This window comes from Schistocerca piceifrons, chromosome 10 (assembly GCF_021461385.2).
Source record: "Schistocerca piceifrons isolate TAMUIC-IGC-003096 chromosome 10, iqSchPice1.1, whole genome shotgun sequence".
In the NCBI taxonomy this organism is placed as follows: Eukaryota; Metazoa; Arthropoda; class Insecta; order Orthoptera; family Acrididae; genus Schistocerca; species Schistocerca piceifrons.
Window position 1 is genome coordinate 58,019,918 of NC_060147.1, and position 20,751 is coordinate 58,040,668.

The following is a 20,751-nucleotide window of genomic DNA, read 5'->3' on the forward strand; positions in this document are numbered from 1 at the left end:
GCGCTCTCATAGTCCGATATTCGTTTTATCGATATTTATGAATAGAGACAGTGAAAACTTAGAATAAAAAGCAACCCAGCAGCGATCGGGCAGCGCTTCTACATGTTGGTAGTAGTTTATAAACAGGGACCTTTTATATATAAAACGAAACTCGCACTGGAATCATGTGGGACCGCTATATCGAACTGTCACATAAAATTCCACTTTAAAAATGAGTTTGTTTGTAGCGGGAAAGAAAGCAACGCTTCTTGTGTACAATGGGTGTCGCATGGAGGACGTGATAAGCAGGATTTGTTTGGGGCTGATTCCAGCTACACACTGCAAAAACTAAAGTGTCAATATCTGTGAAAAAAGGCAGATAAATTGGGTCTGACGATTCTTAGGACAGACACCCTGTATCCCATTACAAACTTCTAGGACTTACAGAGGGGAGTGAGTACATAATATATTGAATAGGAATGGTTTTTCAATTCAGATGTTTAACTGTTCCACTTATGAATGAGGAACTTGGCGTGACGCAATACAATTATTAAGTAACGTTTAGAAAGGAAACATAACAAAACATTCATTTATCAAATGGTTCAAATGGCTCTGAGCACTATGGGACTTAACATCTGAGGTCATCAGTCCCCTAGAACTTAGAGCTACTTAAACCTAACTAACCTAAGGACATCACACATATCCATGCCCGAGGCAGGATTCGAACCTGCGACCGTAGCGGTCGCGCGGTTCCAGACTGTAGCGCCTAGAACCGCTCGGCCACAATGGCCGGCTTCATTTATCACTTAAGCATATCTGTTTGTATTAATACTGAAACATTACTTGTTTTCATTATTGCAAAACAAAGAAGAACCCAGCGTACTGTACGTACAGAGCGTTATGTTTCTCTAATCTTTAAGTATTAATACAAGCAAATGTGCTTAAGTTATAAATGGCTGTTTCGTTATGTTTCCATTCGAACTCTTACCTAATATTTCTACTACGTCACGCCTGATTCAGTCCCACAAGCGGAAGTGTATGAGTTAAACATCTGAAGTGAAACCGTCATAGAAAGGAAACGGTAAGTTTGCGGAGATGGGTTCCTATTCAGAATATTATGCACACACTCCCCTCTAAATGTATTACAAGTTTGGAACCGGAATTTCCAAACATCCTGTATGGTGAGTAACAAATGTGGACAAAATATTTCAATGTCAACATATTGCTGTGCTCAACCAGGAAAGAAACGTTATTATTTTCTGAATGTACTGGCATTGTTCATAACGCAAGAGCCGGACGGGGTGGCCGAGCGGTTCTAGGCGGTACAGTCTGGAACCGCACGACCGCTACGGTCGCAGGTTCGAATCCTGCCTCGGGCATGGATGTGTGTGATGTCCTTAGGTTAGTTAGGTTTAAGTAGTTCTAAGTTCTAGGGGAGAAGTTAAGTCCCATAGTGCTCAGAGCCATTTGAACCATTCTGAACCATAACGCAAGAAAAATCAGCAATCAGTTACAGAGACATATTTTTGACATGTTATTCCCTGCCCACCTTCCCCGCCCCTCCCCCCTTCATATAGTACATCAGATATAAAGATACCGGGAAAAAATCATTTCATCTTGAGTACGACCAATCGCAGAAAACTTGTAAACAACTCTTTCGCGACAGTGGCAGTGCCACGTGGAGTTTGAGGTCGCAGGTTTAAGGAAGGGTGTGTGAAATACAGTTGCGCTGGCATTTATTAACGCAAGATTAAGAAGGAAACAATTCTGCGATGATGCCTGTGTGTGATACTGCGCACAAAATATTTTACCTGATTTGTGAGTCGCGATATACACTCCTGGAAATGGAAAAAAGAACATTGACACCGATGTGTCAGACCCACCATACTTGCTCCGGACACTGTGAGAGGGCTGTACAAGCAATGATCACACGCACGGTACAGCGGACACACCAGGAACCGCGGTGTTGGCCGTCGAATGGCGCTAGCTGCGCAGCATTTGTGCACCGCCGCCGTCAGTGTCAGCCAGTTTGCCGTGGCATACGGAGCTCCATCGCAGTCTTTAACACTGGTAGCATGCCGCGACAGCGTGAACGTGAACCGTATGTGCAGTTGACGGACTTTGAGCGAGGGCGTATAGTGGGCATGCGGGAGGCCGGGTGGACGTACCGCCGAATTGCTCAACACGTGGGGCGTGAGGTCTCCACAGTACATCGATGTTGTCGCCAGTGGTCGGCGGAAGGTGCACGTGCCCGTCGACCTGGGACCGGACCGCAGCGACACACGGATGCACGCCAAGACCGTAGGATCCTACGCAGTGCCGTAGGGTACCGCACCGCCACTTCCCAGCAAATTAGGGACACTGTTGCTCCTGGGGTATCGGCGAGGACCATTCGCAACCGTCTCCGTGAAGCTGGACTACAGTCCCGCACACCGTTAGGCCGTCTTCCGCTCACGCCCCAACATCGTGCAGCCCTCCTCCAGTGGTGTCACGACAGGCGTGAATGGACGGACGAATGGAGACGTGTCGTCTTCAGCGATGAGAGTCGCTTCTGCCTTGGTGCCAATGATGGTCGTATGCGTGTTTGGCGCCGTGCAGGTGAGCGCCACAATCAGGACTGCATACGACCGAGGCACACAGGGCCAACACCCGGCATCATGGTGTGGGGAGCGATCTCCTACACTGGCCGTACACCACTGGTGATCGTCGAGGGGACACTGAATAGTGCACGGTACATCCAAACCGTCATCGAACCCATCGTTCTACCATTCCTAGACCGGCAAGGGAACTTGCTGTTCCAACAGGACAATGCACGTCCGCATGTATCCCGTGCCACACAACGTGCTCTAGAAGGTGTAAGTCAACTACCCTGGCCAGCAAGATCTCCGGATCTGTCCCCCATTGAGCATGTTTGGGACTGGATGAAGCGTCGTCTCACGCGGTCTGCACGTCCAGCACGAACGCTGGTCCAACTGAGGCGCCAGGTGGAAATGGCATGGCAAGCCGTTCCACAGGACTACATCCAGCATCTCTACGATCGTCTCCATGGGAGAATAGCAGCCTGCATTGCTGCGAAAGGTGAATATACACTGTACTAGTGCCGACATTGTGCATGCTCTGTTGCCTGTGTCTATGTGCCTGTGGCTCTGTCAGTGCGATCATGTGATGTATCTGACCCCAGGAATGTGTCAATAAAGTTTCCCCTTCCTGGGACAATGAATTCACGGTGTTCTTATTTCAATTTTCAGGAGTGTATATGTATACCTTAATATTCGCCTGATTATGCTCACCTAAAAGTACAACAATGAAGCACTATGTAGCACAGAAACAATAATTTTTTCCTTAATTTTTACATCACCGACGATGGCTAAGATAGTCAAGTTAAATACGAGGCCAGTTCAATAAGTAATGCCCCACTTATTTTGTCTCAGAGCACACTCATTATTAAGAGTCAGAATTTGGTGACGATATACAACAACATGCCCATGGTCCTATCTCCCTATATAGTCTCCATCACGTTCTATTGCCGTACGCCATCGTTGTGGAAGAACATGTATTCCCTGCTGGTAAAAGCTCGCAAAACGGTGCACCCAACTTTCGCCCCCCGTGACGATCCGTGACAGAAAGGACTTTCCGTCGGTCTCAAAACGCTCCAACAATTCAGATGAAATGGTCTTTCTTTGAATCTTGTGGTCCTCTGTGGGCATTCGTGGAACCCATCCTGAGCACCTCTCTGAAGTCTCGATCATTGCAGGTGCGCTTCCTATGCTGACCTACAACTGTAGAACCAACTGCCGAGTTGTGATGCGCCGAATAATGGCTTCCGCTCGATTCAGCACGTCTGCAGCAGTGGCTGTGACAGGATGTACCGAGCGAGGTGGCGCAGTGGTTAGCACACTGGACTTGCATTCGGGAGAACGACGGTTCAATCCCGTCTCCAGCCATCCTGATTTAGGTTTTCCGTGATTTCCCTAAATCGTTTCAGGCAAATGCCGGGATGGTTCCTTTGAAAGGGCACGGCCGATTTCCTTCCCAATCCTTCCATAACCCGAGCTTGCGCTCCGTCTCTAATGACCTCGTTGTCGACGGGACGTTAAACACTAACCACCACCACCACAGGATGTCCCGGGCGTAGGTGATCGTGGAGCTCTGCTTCTGCATTCCCTGAGGCTGTGACTTTATTTACCCATCGTCCATCTGTATTCCTATCAACTGCAGCTTCGCCATACACTTCACACAAACGTTTATGGATGTTCACTACGGTTTCTTTTTCTGCACACTAGAACTCAATAACAGCACGCTGCTTGTAACATGATTCGTATGTAGACGCCATACTGACGCTGCACTACGGCTCTGCCATCTGCCAGAATGGTTCGAAACTTCACCGGCGCACAGAACAAACATCTTATGTGAAGCACCAACAAAGACATCTGTTTATGTGTATTAATAGCTTTTCAAAAAAAAAAAAATGTAGGTCATTACTTATTGAACGAGCCTCGTATGTTTGCTTTCAACCAATAATGAAAATTCAATAGGAAAGCGAACAGCAGTTCTGCGTTTTATTCGATAAACTGCACTACCGGAAAAAAATGCAGCACCCTCAAGGACTTAGTTCAGTGGCACGAGAGTATAACATGTGCACTGATCATAACATGGTCCTGAGGAAAAGTTCACTGAGACTCAAATGTTTGAAGAAGAAACAAGTAAAACTTAAATGGGAACTAGCAAACTGAAAACTGAGTGACTGGCAAAACACTATGCTCATGAAACAGACCACCAAGCTAAGAATTTTCAACATGGTGGAGTAAATGAAGACTGGGATCAGACTAAATCTTGTATATACAAAGCAGCAGAAAAGATAGTGGGAAGAACGGAATCCAAAAACAAGAGGAAATGGATTACAACACATATTATTGAGCTTATAGAAAACAGGAGATTATGCAAAAATGCAGCTGATGAACAAGAAAAAGCTGAATACAGAAGCCTAAGGAATTTAGTTAATAGAGAAGCTAGGAAAGCAAAAGAATATTTTCTTGGAGAAATATGTAGAGAAGCGGAAGAAAATATACAAAACGGAAGAACTGATTTAGCCTACAGAACAGAAAATCAATTTTTTAACAAACGTAAAACAACAGTCTCAGGCACAACAGAAAATAAAGAGGGGAAAATGCTGTTTGGTGAAGACATGGTGAAGAGATGGAAAGAATACGTAGAGGAGTCGTATGGCGGGACACCTCTTTCGGAAGAACTAATAGGAAGAGAAGAGCAAGTAGACGAAGATGATAAGGGAGATGACATTCTGCAAGAAGCATTTGACAGAGCTCTAAAAAAACTGCGGGACAACAAAGCAACGGGTATTGATGACATCCCTACAGAACTAATAAAGAATGCTGGTGACAGCATGAAAATTATGCTGGTTAAACAGGAGAGATACCGACAGACTTCCAGAAATGTATCATTGTTCCTACACCAATGAAGGCAGCAGCTTCAAAATGCGAACAGTACCGAGCTCTAAGCCTAATATCACATGCATCAAAAATTCTCGTAAAAATAGTTCTGAAGAGAACTGAAGAGAAGGTGGTGGATATGCTGAGTGAAGATCAGTTTGGTTTCAGAAGGGATTGGGAACAAGAGAGGCGATTCTGTCACTGGGACTCGTTATTGAAAAGCAATTACAGAAAAATAAACCAACTTATACTGCCTTTGTAGACATGGAAAAGGCATTTGATAACGTTATCTGGCAAGAGATGTTCAGAGTGCTGAGGAAAAGTGGAATCAAGTACAAAGGCATCCGTGTGATACTCAGTTTCTATAACAACGAGGTGGCAGTGATTAGGAACTGACACCAGGAACAAGAAGCAAATATTAGAAACGGGGTAAGGCAAGGATGTGCTCTCTCTCTCCTCTTATATTCAATGCTTACATCCAGGAAGCTATAGACCAAGTTCGAGAAACTACTGAGGTGGGGATCAAAATTAATGAGCAGAAGATAGGCATGTTACGTTATGCAGATGATATTCCTGTAGTCACAGAGACAAAATAAGATCTAGAGGAAATCCTCAGAACAATGGAAAAATTTCTATCCAATCAGTATGGAATGAGAATAAACAAGAAAAAGACTAAAGTGATGGTATGCAGTATAGCAGCAGAATACGAACCTCCGAGAATGAGAATTGGAAGAGAGGAGCTGGAAGTGATAGAGGAATTTACTTACCTGGCAAGCAAAATCACAAGAGATGGTAGAAGCCGGAAAGAAATTGCGACCAGAATACAAAAGGCCAAAATTGCATTTAATCGGAGAAGGAGCTTACTCACCAGCAACAACATCAGTCTGAAAATAAGGAAACGTATCACGATAAGTTTCGATTAGAGTGTGGCCCAATACGGATATGAAACTTGGACAACTGGAAGAGAAGAGAGTAGACGGCTAGAGGCCGTAGAGATGTGGTGCTATAGAAGGATGATCAAGGTCAGCTGGAGAGACAAAGTAACAAATGAAGAGGTGCTTAGAAGAGTACAGGAAACCAGATCTCTGTGGAGGCACATCCAAACAAGAAGAAACTTGTAGGGCACATCCAACGACACAACAACATTGGAACAATAGCAGAAGGAGCTATTGAGGGAAGGAATCGGCGGGGGCGACCAATGATACCATAGATGCAACAGATCATGAATGACGTTGGATGTAACACATACGTGGAAATGAAGAGGAAGGCAGACAGAAGAGAGGAATGGCGCTCTGCTGCAAACCAACCTCAGGGTTGAACACTAAAAGAAGAAGACTGAGGATTTCAAGTGTTAGTGATTCATCTGTCACGGTCATTGACAATCAAATGGCGCTGAGGTGGCGTGTCTGTGCACCCTCTGTTTTGACTCTGCAGGTAGTCTGTAATAGAACTAAGTGAGGCACACTTTATGACCGTTCGATACCGCCGAAGATAGCTTTCCGATATGTACCTGATCCATTATACAGAATAGGGCATGTAATATAACTTCTCTTGCTTCATATTTTATGATCAGATACTAATGCATACATTATGTACGCGATGTAGTATAATTAATTAGCTTTCCAGCCTGAAAAGTAAGACTGATTAGCCAAATCTGTAATTAACAGTTTTGTATTATTTGAGAATAAGCAATATGATAACGGCTATAGAAAAACTAATTACGTAAATTCTCAAAACAATAATTGAAAAGGTCATGATAATGTTAGAATTAAATTCCTGGTAATAACTAATTAATCACTAAATTCCGACTGTTTCTTGTGAAGCCAAATTAACAATTCAAAATGTTTCACAACGTCAGATATAGTGAAACTCAAGTAGGATCTTCGGGAATCATGTTATTGAAGATGCTAGTCTCGGAGTGCATGTAATTAATTTTGTAATTATACTTTCCAGAAATTTGCGATATAAACAAATGAGCTTTTTGAGATTCTGACAAAAAGTTTTTGTATAAAATGTGAAGCTTTTCGTCTTATTTCACAGTCTGCAAAATTCTCCAATTTATGTTAACACGAAAAGGTATCTAGTAATTATATTAATAACAAATTTCCAATTCTGCAATGAACTTCATCACCACGGTTTCGTCTCAAAACTTAGAATCCAATACCTGAAGCTATATTCATTATAAACGAACGTTTGGTTACTTCAAAGTTGTATTGACAAACTATCTTGTAATGGAACTTTCTAGTTGTAATTCGATATATTTATTTTGTAAACAATGAAACCAAAAGATTATGTATTGTAAGAAAGTATATAAGCAGAGCTGCATGTTTATAAAAAGGAACAAGAAAAATTGCAGGTTCCTTTGTTGTTCTGTGACGGAAAGTCTGTATAACTATGTTGTTTGAGAAAATATATGTCAGTCAAAATGAAGATTTTGAGGAGTTGACTTGAGTTCTCAGGACTACCTGGAAGTGGATTAAACACCTGAATGTACAGTTTCCGCAAAGTGGTGGAGATTTCCATTATAAAAGCTAAGTAGTCATCCATCTAAAGTTTACTCAAATTGACTGCATGTGCTTACTAAGTTAGTTCCTTTAAGTGTTGTGAAATGTCATTAGTTAATGAGAGGGTGGTTGTATTAGAATGGTGACAGTGGCTGCAACATGGATTGTAGGGTGCAAACATATCCCACCCACGAGTATGTACTCCTGTTGAACAGCTTCGGCCGCACTGAGGGATTCTGGCAAATCGAGTGGCCATATCGACGGGATGCTCCACATATTGAACGCGACATGTTGATGGGGGGTGTTGCTGCATTCAGCGGGTGTCTGTGGAATATTCCCACACATATAGACCAGGTTTTGGACTTGTGTGTGGTACAGATCGACGTACTGTACGGGCAGCGGTGGACGATACTTCCAGGGACGAAATCGGGGGAGCTGAATGTGGCGTGTTTTTTCAGCAGGACAATGCACGGCCACATATGGTCGCTGGGACGCAACGTTCTCTTCGTGGTGTGCAGTAACTGTCCTGGCCAGCAAGATCACCAGATCCCTCGCCAGCTGAACATGTATGGGACATGATAAAGTATGAACTTAATAGTCCTCTAGGGACCGCAAGAACTACTGCCAGTGCAACATGCCTGGGACAGTCTATTACCGTATACCATTCGGTACCTTTATGATCATGTTTATGTGACAATACACGTCCGTGTATATGCCAAAATGGAGGGGGCGGGTACACTGTGTACTGATGTGACTGTCTGGGCATCCTTTGCTGTGACACATGTGTTTTATTTGGTCTGAATTTGATATCTTTTACTCCCACAACGATGACATGCCAGTCACCAGTCCTTGAGGAGGTCGCATTTTTATCCGAAATTGTAGAAGACTTTTATATTAACACCTCAAAGGGGTACTGAGACGAACTGTGAAGAGATTGAATGAGGTAAGAGACTATAGTAATGATAAAGGCTCCACAATCGTGTGACGTTCTAGTACACTACTGGCCATTAAAATTGCTACACCACGAAGATGACGTGCTACAGACCCGAAATTTAAACGACAGGATGAAGATGCTGTGATATGCAAATGATTAGCTTTCCAGAGCATTCTCAAAAGCTTGGAGCCGGTGGCGACACCTACAACGTGCTGACATGAGGAAAGTTTCCAACCGATTTCTCATGCACAAACAGCAGTTGCCCGGCGTTGCCCGGTGAAACGTTGTTGTGATGCCTCGTGTAAGGAGGAGAAATGCGGACCATCACGACTTTGATAAAGGTCGGATTGTAGCCTATCGCGATTGCGGTTTATAGTATCGCGACATTGCTGCTGGCGTTGGTCGAGATCCAATGACTGTTAGCAGAATATGGAATCGGTGGATTCAGGAGGGTTATACGGAACGCCGTGTTGGATCCCAATGGCCTCGTATGACTAGCAGTCAAGATGACAGGCATCTTATCTCCATGGCTGTAACGGATCGTGCAGCCACGTCTCGATCCCTGAGTCAACAAATGGGGACGTTTGCGAGACAACAACCATCTGCACGAACAGTTCGACGACGTTTGCAGCAGCATGGACTATCAGCTCGGAGACCATGGCTGCGGTTACTCTTAACCCTGCATCACAGACAGGAGCGCCTGCGATGGTGTACTCAACGACAAACCCTGGTGCACGAATGGCAAAACGTCATTTTTTCGGATAATTCAGGTTCTGTTTACAGCGTCATGGTGGTCGCATCCACGTTTGGCGACATCACGGTGAACTCACATTGGAAGCGTGTATTCGTCATCGCCATACTAGCGTATCACCCGGCATGATGGTATGGGATGCCACTGGTTACACGTCTCGGCCACCTCTTGTTCACATTGACCGCACTTTGAACAGTGGACGTTACATTTCAGATGTGTTACGACCCGTGGCTCTACCCTTCAGTCGATCCCAGCGAATCCCTACATTTCAACAGGACAATGCACGACTGCATGTTGCAGGTCCTGTGCGGGCCTTTCTGGATACAGAAAATGTTCGTCTGCTGCCCTGGTCAGCACATTCTCCAGATCTCTCACCAACTGAAAACGTCTGGTCAATGGTGGTCGAGCAACTGGCCCTTCACAATACGCCAGTCACTACTCTTGATGAACTGTGGTATCGTGTTGAAGCTGCATGGGCAGCTGTACCTGTACACGCCATGCAAGCTCTGCTTGACTCAATGCCAGGCGTATCAAGGCCGTTATTACGGCCACAGGTGGTTGTTCTTGGTACTATTTCTCAGGATCTATGCAACCAAATTGCGTGAAAATGTAATCACATGTCAGTTCTGGTGTAATATATTTGTCCAATGAATACCCGTTTATCATCTGCATTTCTTCTTAGTGTAATAATTTTAATGGCCAGTAGTGTATATGCTGTTACTTCTAGCCTATATACATATACGATATCCTGTTTCCTTGCCAACTGAGTTTTTCACTACCGCTGACATGCTTCACCTCTCCCTTTCTGTCTGTCACGTGTGTGTGTGTGTGGAGGGGGGAGGGGTGGGGGGGGGGGAAGGGAGGGGAGGGGTGTCCACATACTGCACTGTCGCGGGGCGCTCATAAATCTGGCGAGACAACAATAGCACGTGACGATAGCTGATATTAACGACCTGCCAATAGGCCCTCTGTCACGGTACGTGGGATCACCAAAGGCGTGGACGGGGACCGCGGCATTCACTGCGTGCCTCCATGCGGGCCATCCGCTGGAAAACGTCACCTTCCTGGCCTAGCACGTAACGCATTGTGTGTCATCTTCTATAGAAAATACATTGCAGGTAATTGATAGTGGCCGTAGCAGGAAACCAGTCACTCCAATATGTTGAAAAGTACGGCATCATCACTGGTTTCCAAGAAAAATGTCTGTGACACAACTGCAAATGTTTTCCATTTTGACCTATAACGATGTAGAAGCACCACAGCTTTAAGCACAGTGGGCTAGGGATTGTAGGGATTCTTGTTGAGCTGTTGTAGCAATTCCTGAGAAGCATTTTGGGGCAATCAAACCAAAATGAGAGAGTCAGGAAGCCTGCAAGTCGTACATATACAACTGTTCTGTCGGTGGCTAAAGTCGTAGAGTTTTTGTTTTACATATAGGGATTCAGTTTGCTTTGGGTTTAATTATCGATTGTCATTAATTATTTGTAGATCGCTGTTGCTCTTTAACTTTACATACTGTCATTTGGAGATAGTGAGTGGAGCTGAGGACGCTCGAAAGTGGAGTTCCAAGTGGACAAACAGGAACATGTCCGACATTGTCTTCTGTTTCAGTTCACTTGAGAGGTGATATCGAGCTTCATATCGAGTAAGACTTTCGGAGGGTGTTGAAGATCACTTAAACGCATTAATCCACAATGATACACATCAGTGTACTCGATAACTGGCAAATGTTAAGAACTGTGATCAGTCCCCCATCGTGCGACATTGATGTGCAGTGGGGAAGGTTCAAAAATCGGGTGAACGGGTAGCGCATACTCTTAATCAGAAAAATCAGCGGTTGGCCATATTTGCATCTTTGCTTGATCGTCATCAACTGGTTCGTGAGCAACACTGGGAATTCCTATCCTGTATCGTTATTGATGACGAGAATTTGTCTGTTTATGCTATGGTTGAGCCCAAACAAAGCAGCAACTCGCCGTTGACAGGACTGTGCTCTTCCACAAAAGATAGTGTTACGCATCTGGTAGAATAGGGGCGGAGTGGCGTACTAAGAATTGCTTCCCTAAGATGTAACCATCACTGCTGAAATTCACAATTGAGACGTCTTGCAGACGCAATTCAAGAACAACGACCTGCGTGAAGTGACGCTACTCCACGACAACGCCCACCCGCATCATGCTAGACTGACAAAAAACACTGTACAGGAGTGTATTCGTCTGATCTTAGGCCTTCAGAATTTTACCATTTCCGCTCTCTATCGAACAACCTTCAAGGAACTTCATTTCCGGATGAAAATGCAGTGCCGGCGGCTGTAACAGAGCGGTTATAGGCGCTGTAGTCCGGAACCACGCTGCTGCTGCGGTCGTAGGTTCGAATCCTGCCTCAGGCATGGATGCGTGTGATGTCCTTAGGTTAGTTAGGTTTACGTAGTTCTAAGTTCTTGGGGGGGGGGGGGCATAGTATATGACAGTGACAAGAGGATGAGAGAAATATTGATAATGAGAAGAGACAGCAGTAGTGGAAAGGAAGGAATGAAAAATTAGGAGTAAGAGAGATCGAGAGGCACTGAGGCAGGACTGTAGTAGTATTAGAGAACGAAGGGGACTGTGGCTGTGACAGGATGTAATGACAGAGAGATACAGACAGATAATGACAGTGAGTCGGCCAGAATGAGTGAGTGAGAAAGGGAAAGACGAAGTGGATGGGTAAGAGCGACTTACAAGGATGAGCTAGTGAATGTGAGTGAGTTGCAGTTAGGAGACCACAGTAGACAAACAACCTACAAGCCATTGTACATTGCTTGGTGGAGGGTGCATTGCAAATTGCTAGTCATTTCCTTTACTGTTGCACTCACAAATGGTACGATGCAAAACGACTGTTCGAACACAAATGCTTCTTGTTTCGTCCTCGCTGTCCTCAAGTGATGCGAACGTATTCTATTCAGGCCAAAAATGAACTAGGCAGTTACAAGAAACTTCAATGATACAGAGATCACAGAATTCATGGTACGAGGTGTGGCTAGAAAAAAACCGAACTAGTACTGGTGAAACAATAAAACGAATGCAATAAGGCTGAAAGTCGCGTGGCCTGTCACGTGACTCTCGCTCCGCCTACTGCTCGAGTTTCATCTGCCTCCTGCACTCAGTATGCCCGTGGCGTCTGTTTTAAGTAGTTGACGTTTTGTCTGTGCGTCGGAAAATGTTGAGTGTACAGAAAGAACAGCGTGTTAACATCAAATTTTGTTTCAAACTAGGAAAATCTGCAAGTGAAACGTTTGTAATGTTACAACAAGTGTACGGCGATGATTGTTTATCGCGAACACAAGTGTTTGAGTGGTTTAAACGATTTAAAGATGGCCGCGAAGACACCAGTGATGACACTCGCACTGGCAGACCATTGTCAGCAAAAACTGATGCAAACATTGAAAAAATCGGTAAACTTGTTCGACAAGATCGCCGTTTAACAATCAGAGCAGTGTCTGAGTTAACAGGAGTTGACAAGGAAAGTGTTAGGCAGATTCTTCATGAAAGTTTCAACATGAACAAAGTGTGTTCAAAAATGGTTCCAAAGTGTCTCACAATTGAACAGAAGGAACGCCGAAGAATGATTTGTTCTGACATCCTGGAAAACATTGAAAGTGATCCCACCTTCTTACAAAATGTTATTACTTGCGATGAATCGTGGTTTTTTACTTACGATCCCGAAACAAAACGCCAATCGATGCATTGGAAAACTCCTGGTTCTCCACGACAAAAAAAAGCACGAATGTCAAAATCGAAATTCAAGGCAATGATGATTGTTTTTTTTTTGACATCAAAGGGATTGTGCACATTGATTGGGTACCAGAGGGACAAACAGTAAATCAGCATTACCACATTAGCGTGCTGGCTACCCTACGTGAGCGAGTACGGAGAAAACGGAACGATTTGTGGAGAAAAAAGTCATGGATCCTTCACCAAGACAATGCCCCAGCTCACAGTGTGTTGTCAGTGAAGACGTTTTTGGCAAAACACAACATTCCCATCTTAGATCATCCACCCTACTCACCTGATTTGGCCCCCTGTGACATTTTTCTTTTCCCTAAAGTCAAGTCAGCTTTGAAAGGAACTAGATTTGAGACTGTTGAAGCAGTAAAAGAAAAAGCGACGGAAGTAATGTATGGACTTACCGAAAATGATCTGCAGCATTGCTATGAACAGTGGAAAATTCGTATGGAGCGGTGTAGAGACCGAGGAGGAGAGTACATTGAAGGAGATAACATGAAATTGTAAATAATTATAAATAAATATTTTTTCCAGCATCAGTCCGGTTTTTTTCTAGCCGCACCTCGTATATCAATGTGCGCATGTTCTGATAGCGATATTATCGCATACACATGGTATAAAAGGGCAGTGCGTTGATGTAGCGGTCTTTTCTAGTCAGGTGATTCGTGTGGAAAGGTCACTGACGTGATATTAGCCTCAAGTTGGAAATCTGAAGTCGGAATGGCAGTTTGAGGTAGAAGCATGGGACATTCCTTGTCTAAAAGCGTTAGGGAATTTAATGTTCCGAGATCCAAAGTGTCAAGGCTGTGCCGAGAATACCACAATTCAGGCATTCATCCCAGACAACACAGCGGCCAATGGCCTTCACTTAACGGCCGAGAGGAGCGCTGTTTGGGTAGAGCTGTTAATGCTAACGGAAAAGTAAAAGTGCGTGAAATAACAGCAGAAATGAATGTGGGACGTACGACGAACATATCCGTTAGGACAGTGCGGCGTAATTTGACATTAATGGGCTATGGTAGCAGACGACTGACGCGAGTGCCATTGCTATCAGCTCAACACCGCCTGCAGCGTCTCACCTGGGCTCGTGACCATGTCAGTTGGACCCTAGACCACTGGAAAACCGTCGCCTGGTCAGATTAGTCCCAATTTCTGTTGGTAAGAGTTCATGGTAGCTTTCGAGGGTGGCGCAGATCCCACGAAGCCGTTGACCCACTGTGGAAGCTGGCGATAACTCCGTAATGACGTGTGCTGGGTCCTCTGGTCCAACTGAACTGACCATCGACTGTAAATGTTCATGTAGGGCTACGCGGAGGCCGTTTGCAGCCTTTTGTGGACTTCGTCTTCCCGAACAACAATAGAAATTTTGTAGATGACAATGCGCCATGTCACCGGTTCACAATTGCTCGCGGTTGCTTTGAAGAACGTTCTGGCCAATTCGACAGAATCATTTGGGTAATCGCATCGACCGACATGAATCACACCGATCGTTTATGGGCCATAACAGAGAGGTCAGTTCCTATACAAAACCCTGGCCCGGCAACACCTCCGGAATTTTGGATGGCTATAGAGGCAGCATGATTCAATATTTCTGCGGGGGACATTCAACGACTTGTTGAGTCCATGTCAAGTCGATTTGCGACATTACGCTGGGCGAAAGGTGGTCTGATACGACAAAAAATGAAATGAAATGATCCTGAAGCACTGATGACGGAGAGGCGATCTGGGGAACTTCTACCGCCAGGTTGCAAGTGCTATTTCAGGCGATGATGATGATGATGATGTTTGGTTTGCAGGGCGCTCAACTGCGCGGTTATCAGCGCCGGTACAAATTCCCAATCTTTGCTCAGTCCAATCTCGCCACTTGTTATGAATGATGATGAAATAATGAGGACAGCACAAATACCCAGTCATCTCGAGGCAGGTGGAAATTCCTGACCCCGCCGGGAATCGAACCCAGGACCTTGTGCTCGGGAAGCGACAACGCGAGCGTGAGACCACGAGCTTTTTCAGGCGACGCCACGTTGGGCGACTTGTGTGTCGGTGGTGATAAGAGGATGATGAGGTCAACTTAACACCCAGTCCACGGGCGGAAAAAATCTCCAACTCGGCCGTGAATCGAACCCGAGCCTGATGCATGGGAGGCAATCGTCGTAGCCACTCAGTTGACTTTTGTCACCTCCTTATGAGCAAGGCGATGGTGAAAGAATTAAAAAAGGAAATGAGAAATTAAGAGTAGTAGATGGTTTGTGCTACTTGAGTAGCCAAATAACTGATGAAACGCGAAGTAGAGAGAATATAAAATGTAGACTGGTGATATAGAGATAAAGGTTTCTGAGGAAATTAAATATGTTAACATAGAATAAACATTTAAAAATTAGAAAGTGTTTTCTGAATGTATTCGCATGCAACGTGGCGTTATATGAAAGGAAAACGTGAACTGTAAACTGTTCAGACAAGTAGAGAATAGAATGCTTTGAAACGTGGTGGTGTACAAAAATGCTGACGATTGCGTGAGCACATTGTGTAACTAATGTGCAGGTACTGGATCGAATTGGGGAGACATGAAATTTGAGGCACAGTTTGACTAAAAGAATGGATCGGTTAATGAGACACACCCTGAGGCCTCAAAAACTCGTTAATTTGGTAATGAAGGAAGTGCAGACTGTAAAAATTGTAGGGGGGCACCAATGGATGAAGCAGGTTCAGAAGGATGTAGACTGCCGTATTTATGCAGAGATAAATTGGTCTTGGACAGGATGGACTGGCATGGAGAGTTACATGGAACCAGTCAGTGAAATGCAGACCACCACAACATCATTGTCATCTGATACAACGCAATTTAGTCATACTGACTAACCCTAGGGAACCGTTGTCGGCATTTGCTATGAATCATTAAGCATTTTAAGTGTTTGTACATAAATCTGTATAATTATTATAATCAATAAAAACAGAGCGCCACCTCAGGAGGACCTTAAACCGTGACCATCCAATTGCCTATAAAATTTATGGACTTCAAAGTTATCAGGGTCATCATTAAAGATTCAAAGTACATTTCTGCTCTGCAATGTACGTACTACATAAACGATATCTGGCGCAAAACCTCCAGGGAGCTTTGCTCAGCGATGGACGTAAATTAATCTAAAATTGGGAAACATAACTGACAGCCAACAGTGTACCACATTGCGTTGTAACGCCAAGGTTTACAAACAAATTCTCTGTGGGCATAGGACGTTTCGAGTGAAAACAAGAAGGAAGTGTGTTGTAATGTTGCCCGCATAAGCTTGTTCGTGGGCATCAGATAATTCCTATCCAAGAACATTACAGCAGAGGAGGACGATTGCGTCTGTGTTAGTATTATAAACATTCCACATCCGATCACCTCTTATAAAACACGTGGTTTGTTCAAAAAATCCCGGACACTCATAGTTTCGCGGCAATGGTGTGTTGAAGCGAAATGTGGTTGGCATCCCTGTACTCGCCAGTACTTAACGTGTATCTGCCGGCAGTTTCACTTTCTAGGCGCTTCAGTCTGGAACCGCGTGACCGCAACGGTCGCAGGTTCGAATCCTGCCTCGGGCACGGATGTGTGTGATGTCCTTAGGTTAGTTAGATTTAAGTAGATCTAAGTTCTAGGGGACTGATGACCTCAGAAGTTAAGTCCCATAGTGCTCAGATCCGTTAGAACCATTGCATTCAGGAACCCTACTGCGTGCTTAAGGCGTATTCGGTGTTACGAGTGGTTCATAAGGTCTGAAAATGGCCGGATGGAAGTAAAGATGACCCTCGTTCATGACGCCCCTCGACGTCTACCGACGACGCTCAAGTCAGGAACGTCAACGAAATTGTGCGTGACAATCGAAGACTGACTGTCCGAGACATTTGAGTTGGATCGTATCGTGAAACCTCGACACAGCATTCTGGAATGCATATTGTTGCCGCCAACTTCGTGCCACGGCTCTTGAGTCAAGACCAGAAAGACCTTCGCCTCACAATCTGGGAACAGTTTTCGGACACGCAAATGAGAACGAGATGTTCCTTAAGTGAATCGTAATCGATGGTGAGAGCTGGATCTACGGTTACGATGTTGAGAACGAGGTTCAATCTTCGCAATGGGTCGGGAAAAATTCTCCAAAATAAAAGAAGCTCGTCAGGTCAGGTCAAACGTCAAAGCAATGCTGACAGTTTTCTCCTACTTTGAAGGATTAGTTCATCGTGAATTCGTGCCACAGGGCAAATTGTTAATCGATGGCACTATCGGGAAGTGTTGCGATGTCTGCGAGAAAATGTGAGAAGGAAACGGCCTGAAATGTGTCGAAACAATTCATGGCTCTTGCATCATGATAACGCACCCCCACGGTCAACCCTGGCTGGTGCGAGACTACTGCACAAGAAACGAAATCACTGTGCCGCCGCATTCTACGTGCTCTCCAGACCTGGTCCCTGTGGATTCTTTTTCTTATTTCCAAAGTGAGAATCACGTTGAACGGACGAAGATTTGTGACAACAGACGAGATAAAAGAAAATTCTCATATGGCGCTTCGCGATATCCAGCAAAAGGTGTAACAACACTGCTTCCGGAAGTGGAAACGGCGTAGGGAGTGGAGTATCAATTGTGGAGGACAGTATTTCGAAGGAGAACAAGTACAACAAGTAAAAGGTAAGCATAGACAAATTTTGTGGACAAAGTTCTTGAATTTTTTTAACGGACCCCGTATCAACGCACGGTAGTTAAGTATGTACACGAATCAACGCTATCGTACCAAAACTATGCGGAAGTCCCCAGCAGTACGTATCACAATAGGCGGACCCGCAAATATTCAAGGACGCAGGGAGTATTGCGTTGTCAGCAGAGAAACAGTGAGAGCAGGTAGGGTCGCTAAGCAGACTTCAGAAAGAGGCCTAGTCGTTGGGTGTCACCTCAGTCGAATCAGACGCTTCTAAAGCTGCCCAAGTGGGCTGTCGGTGTTGTGATTGTCAACCACGAAAAAACAATCACAGCTAAATCAAGACCAGGCACATCTCATGTGACTAATTAGAATATATATACAGGGTAGTACATTGATAGTGACCGGGCCAAATCTCTCACGAAATAAGCACCAAAATAAGCACCAAACGAAAAAACTACAAAGAACGAAACTCGTCTAACTTGAGGAGGGGAAACCAGATGGCGCTATGGTTGGCCCGCTAGATGACGCTGCCATAGGTCAAACGGATATCAACTCCGTTTTTTTAAAATAGGGACCCCCATTTTGTATTACATACTCGTGTAGTACGTAAAGAAATATGAATGTTTTAGTTGGACCACTTTTTTCGCTTTGTGATAGATGGCACTGTAATAGTCACAAACGTATAAGTACGTGGTATCACGTAACATACCGACAGTGCGGACGGTATGTACTTCGTGATACATTACACGTGTTAAAATAGACCGTTTACCAATTGCGCAAAAGGTCGATATCGTGTTGACGTATGGCTATTGTGGTCAAAATGCCAACGGGCGAGTGCTATGCATGCTGCTCGGTATCCCGGACGACATCATCCAAGTCTCCGGACCACACGCCGGATAGTTACGTTATTTAAGGAAACAGGAAGTGTTCAGCCACATGTGAAACGTCAGCCACGACCTGCAACGAATGATGATGTTCAAGTAGGTGTTTTAGCTGCTATCGCGGCTAATCTGCACATCAGTAGGAGACAAATTGCGCGAGAATCGGGAATTTCAAAAACGTCGGTATTACGAATGCTACATCAACATCGATTGCTCCCGTACGATATTTCTACACATCAGGAATTGCATGGCGACGACCTTGAACGTCGTGTAAAGTTCTGCCAGTGGGCACAAGAGAAATTACGGGACGATGACAGATTTTTGGCACGCGTTCTATTTAGCGACGAAGCGTCATTCACCAACAGCGGTAACGTAAACCGGCATAATATGCACTATTGGGCAACGGAAAATCCGCGATGGCTGCGACAAGTGGAACATCAGCGACTTTGCCGGGTTAATGTATGGTGCGGCATTATGGGAGGAATAATAATTGGCCCCCACTTTATCGATGGCAATCTAAATGGTGCAATGTATGCTGATTTCCTACGTAATATTCTACAGATGTTACAACAAGATGTTTCACTGTATGACAGAATGGCGATTTACTTCCTACTTTGTGGATGTTCGGCACATAGCTTGCGTGCGGTTGAAGCGGTATTGAATAGCATATTTCGTGACAGGTGGATTGATTGTAGAAGCCACATGTTCACCGGATCTGACGTCCCCGGATTTCTTTCTGTGGGGAATGTTGAAGGTTATTTGCTCTCGTGATCCACCGACAACGCCTGACAACATATGACAGCGCATTGTCAATGCATGTGCGAACATTATGGAAGGCGAACTACTCGCTGTTGAGAGGAATGTCGTTACACGTATTGCCAAATGCATTGAGGTTGACGGACATCATTTTGAGGATATATTGCATTAATGTGATATTAACAGGTAATCACGCTGTAACAGCACGCGTTCTCAGAAACGATAAGTTCACAAAGGTACATGTATCACGTTGGAACAACTGAAATAAAATGTTCAAACGTACCTACGTTCTGTATTTTAATTTAGAAAACCTACCCGTTACCAACTGTTCGTCTAAAATTGTGAGCCCTATGTTTGTGACTATTACAGCGCCATCTACCACAAAGCGAAAAAAAGTGGTCCAACTAAAACATTCATATTTCTTTATATACTACAGGAATATGTAATACAAAATGGGGGTTCCTATTTTAAAAAATCGCAGTTGATATCCGTTTGACCTATGGCAGCGCCATCTAGTGGGCCAACCATAGCGCCATCCGGTTTCCCCCTTTCAAGCTAGACAAGTTTCGTTCTTTGTAGTTTTTTTCGTTTGACGCTTATTTCGTTAGATATTTGGCCCAGTCACGATCAATGGACCACCCTGTATTATATATATATATATATATATATATATATATATATATATATATATATATATATACGCCATGCAGATTATGCGGTTGTCTATTAGAAAGTAACAACACCAGAAGACTAGCGAACCGAATGGATTATTAATGCAATTACTGGCTAAGACCGGAAACAGAGCGAGTACGACTGGGTTGTTGCGGGTTGCATACATCAGACAGCACAGCACCGCCATAACGTCAATGCCAAATCACTGTCCTTCCTTGTTGCTGTACATCCGTGAATATGACGAGTCTGAGAGTTGTGGCGCTGCAGTCGCTTCTTACTCATCGTCTCGTTTCTCTTACAAAACTTTTGAGAAGTGTAAGGCTAATTGTGACTTAGTGAAACTGACTGTCTATCAGATGGCCTCCAACTAAGCTGAATGGAGATTACATATGA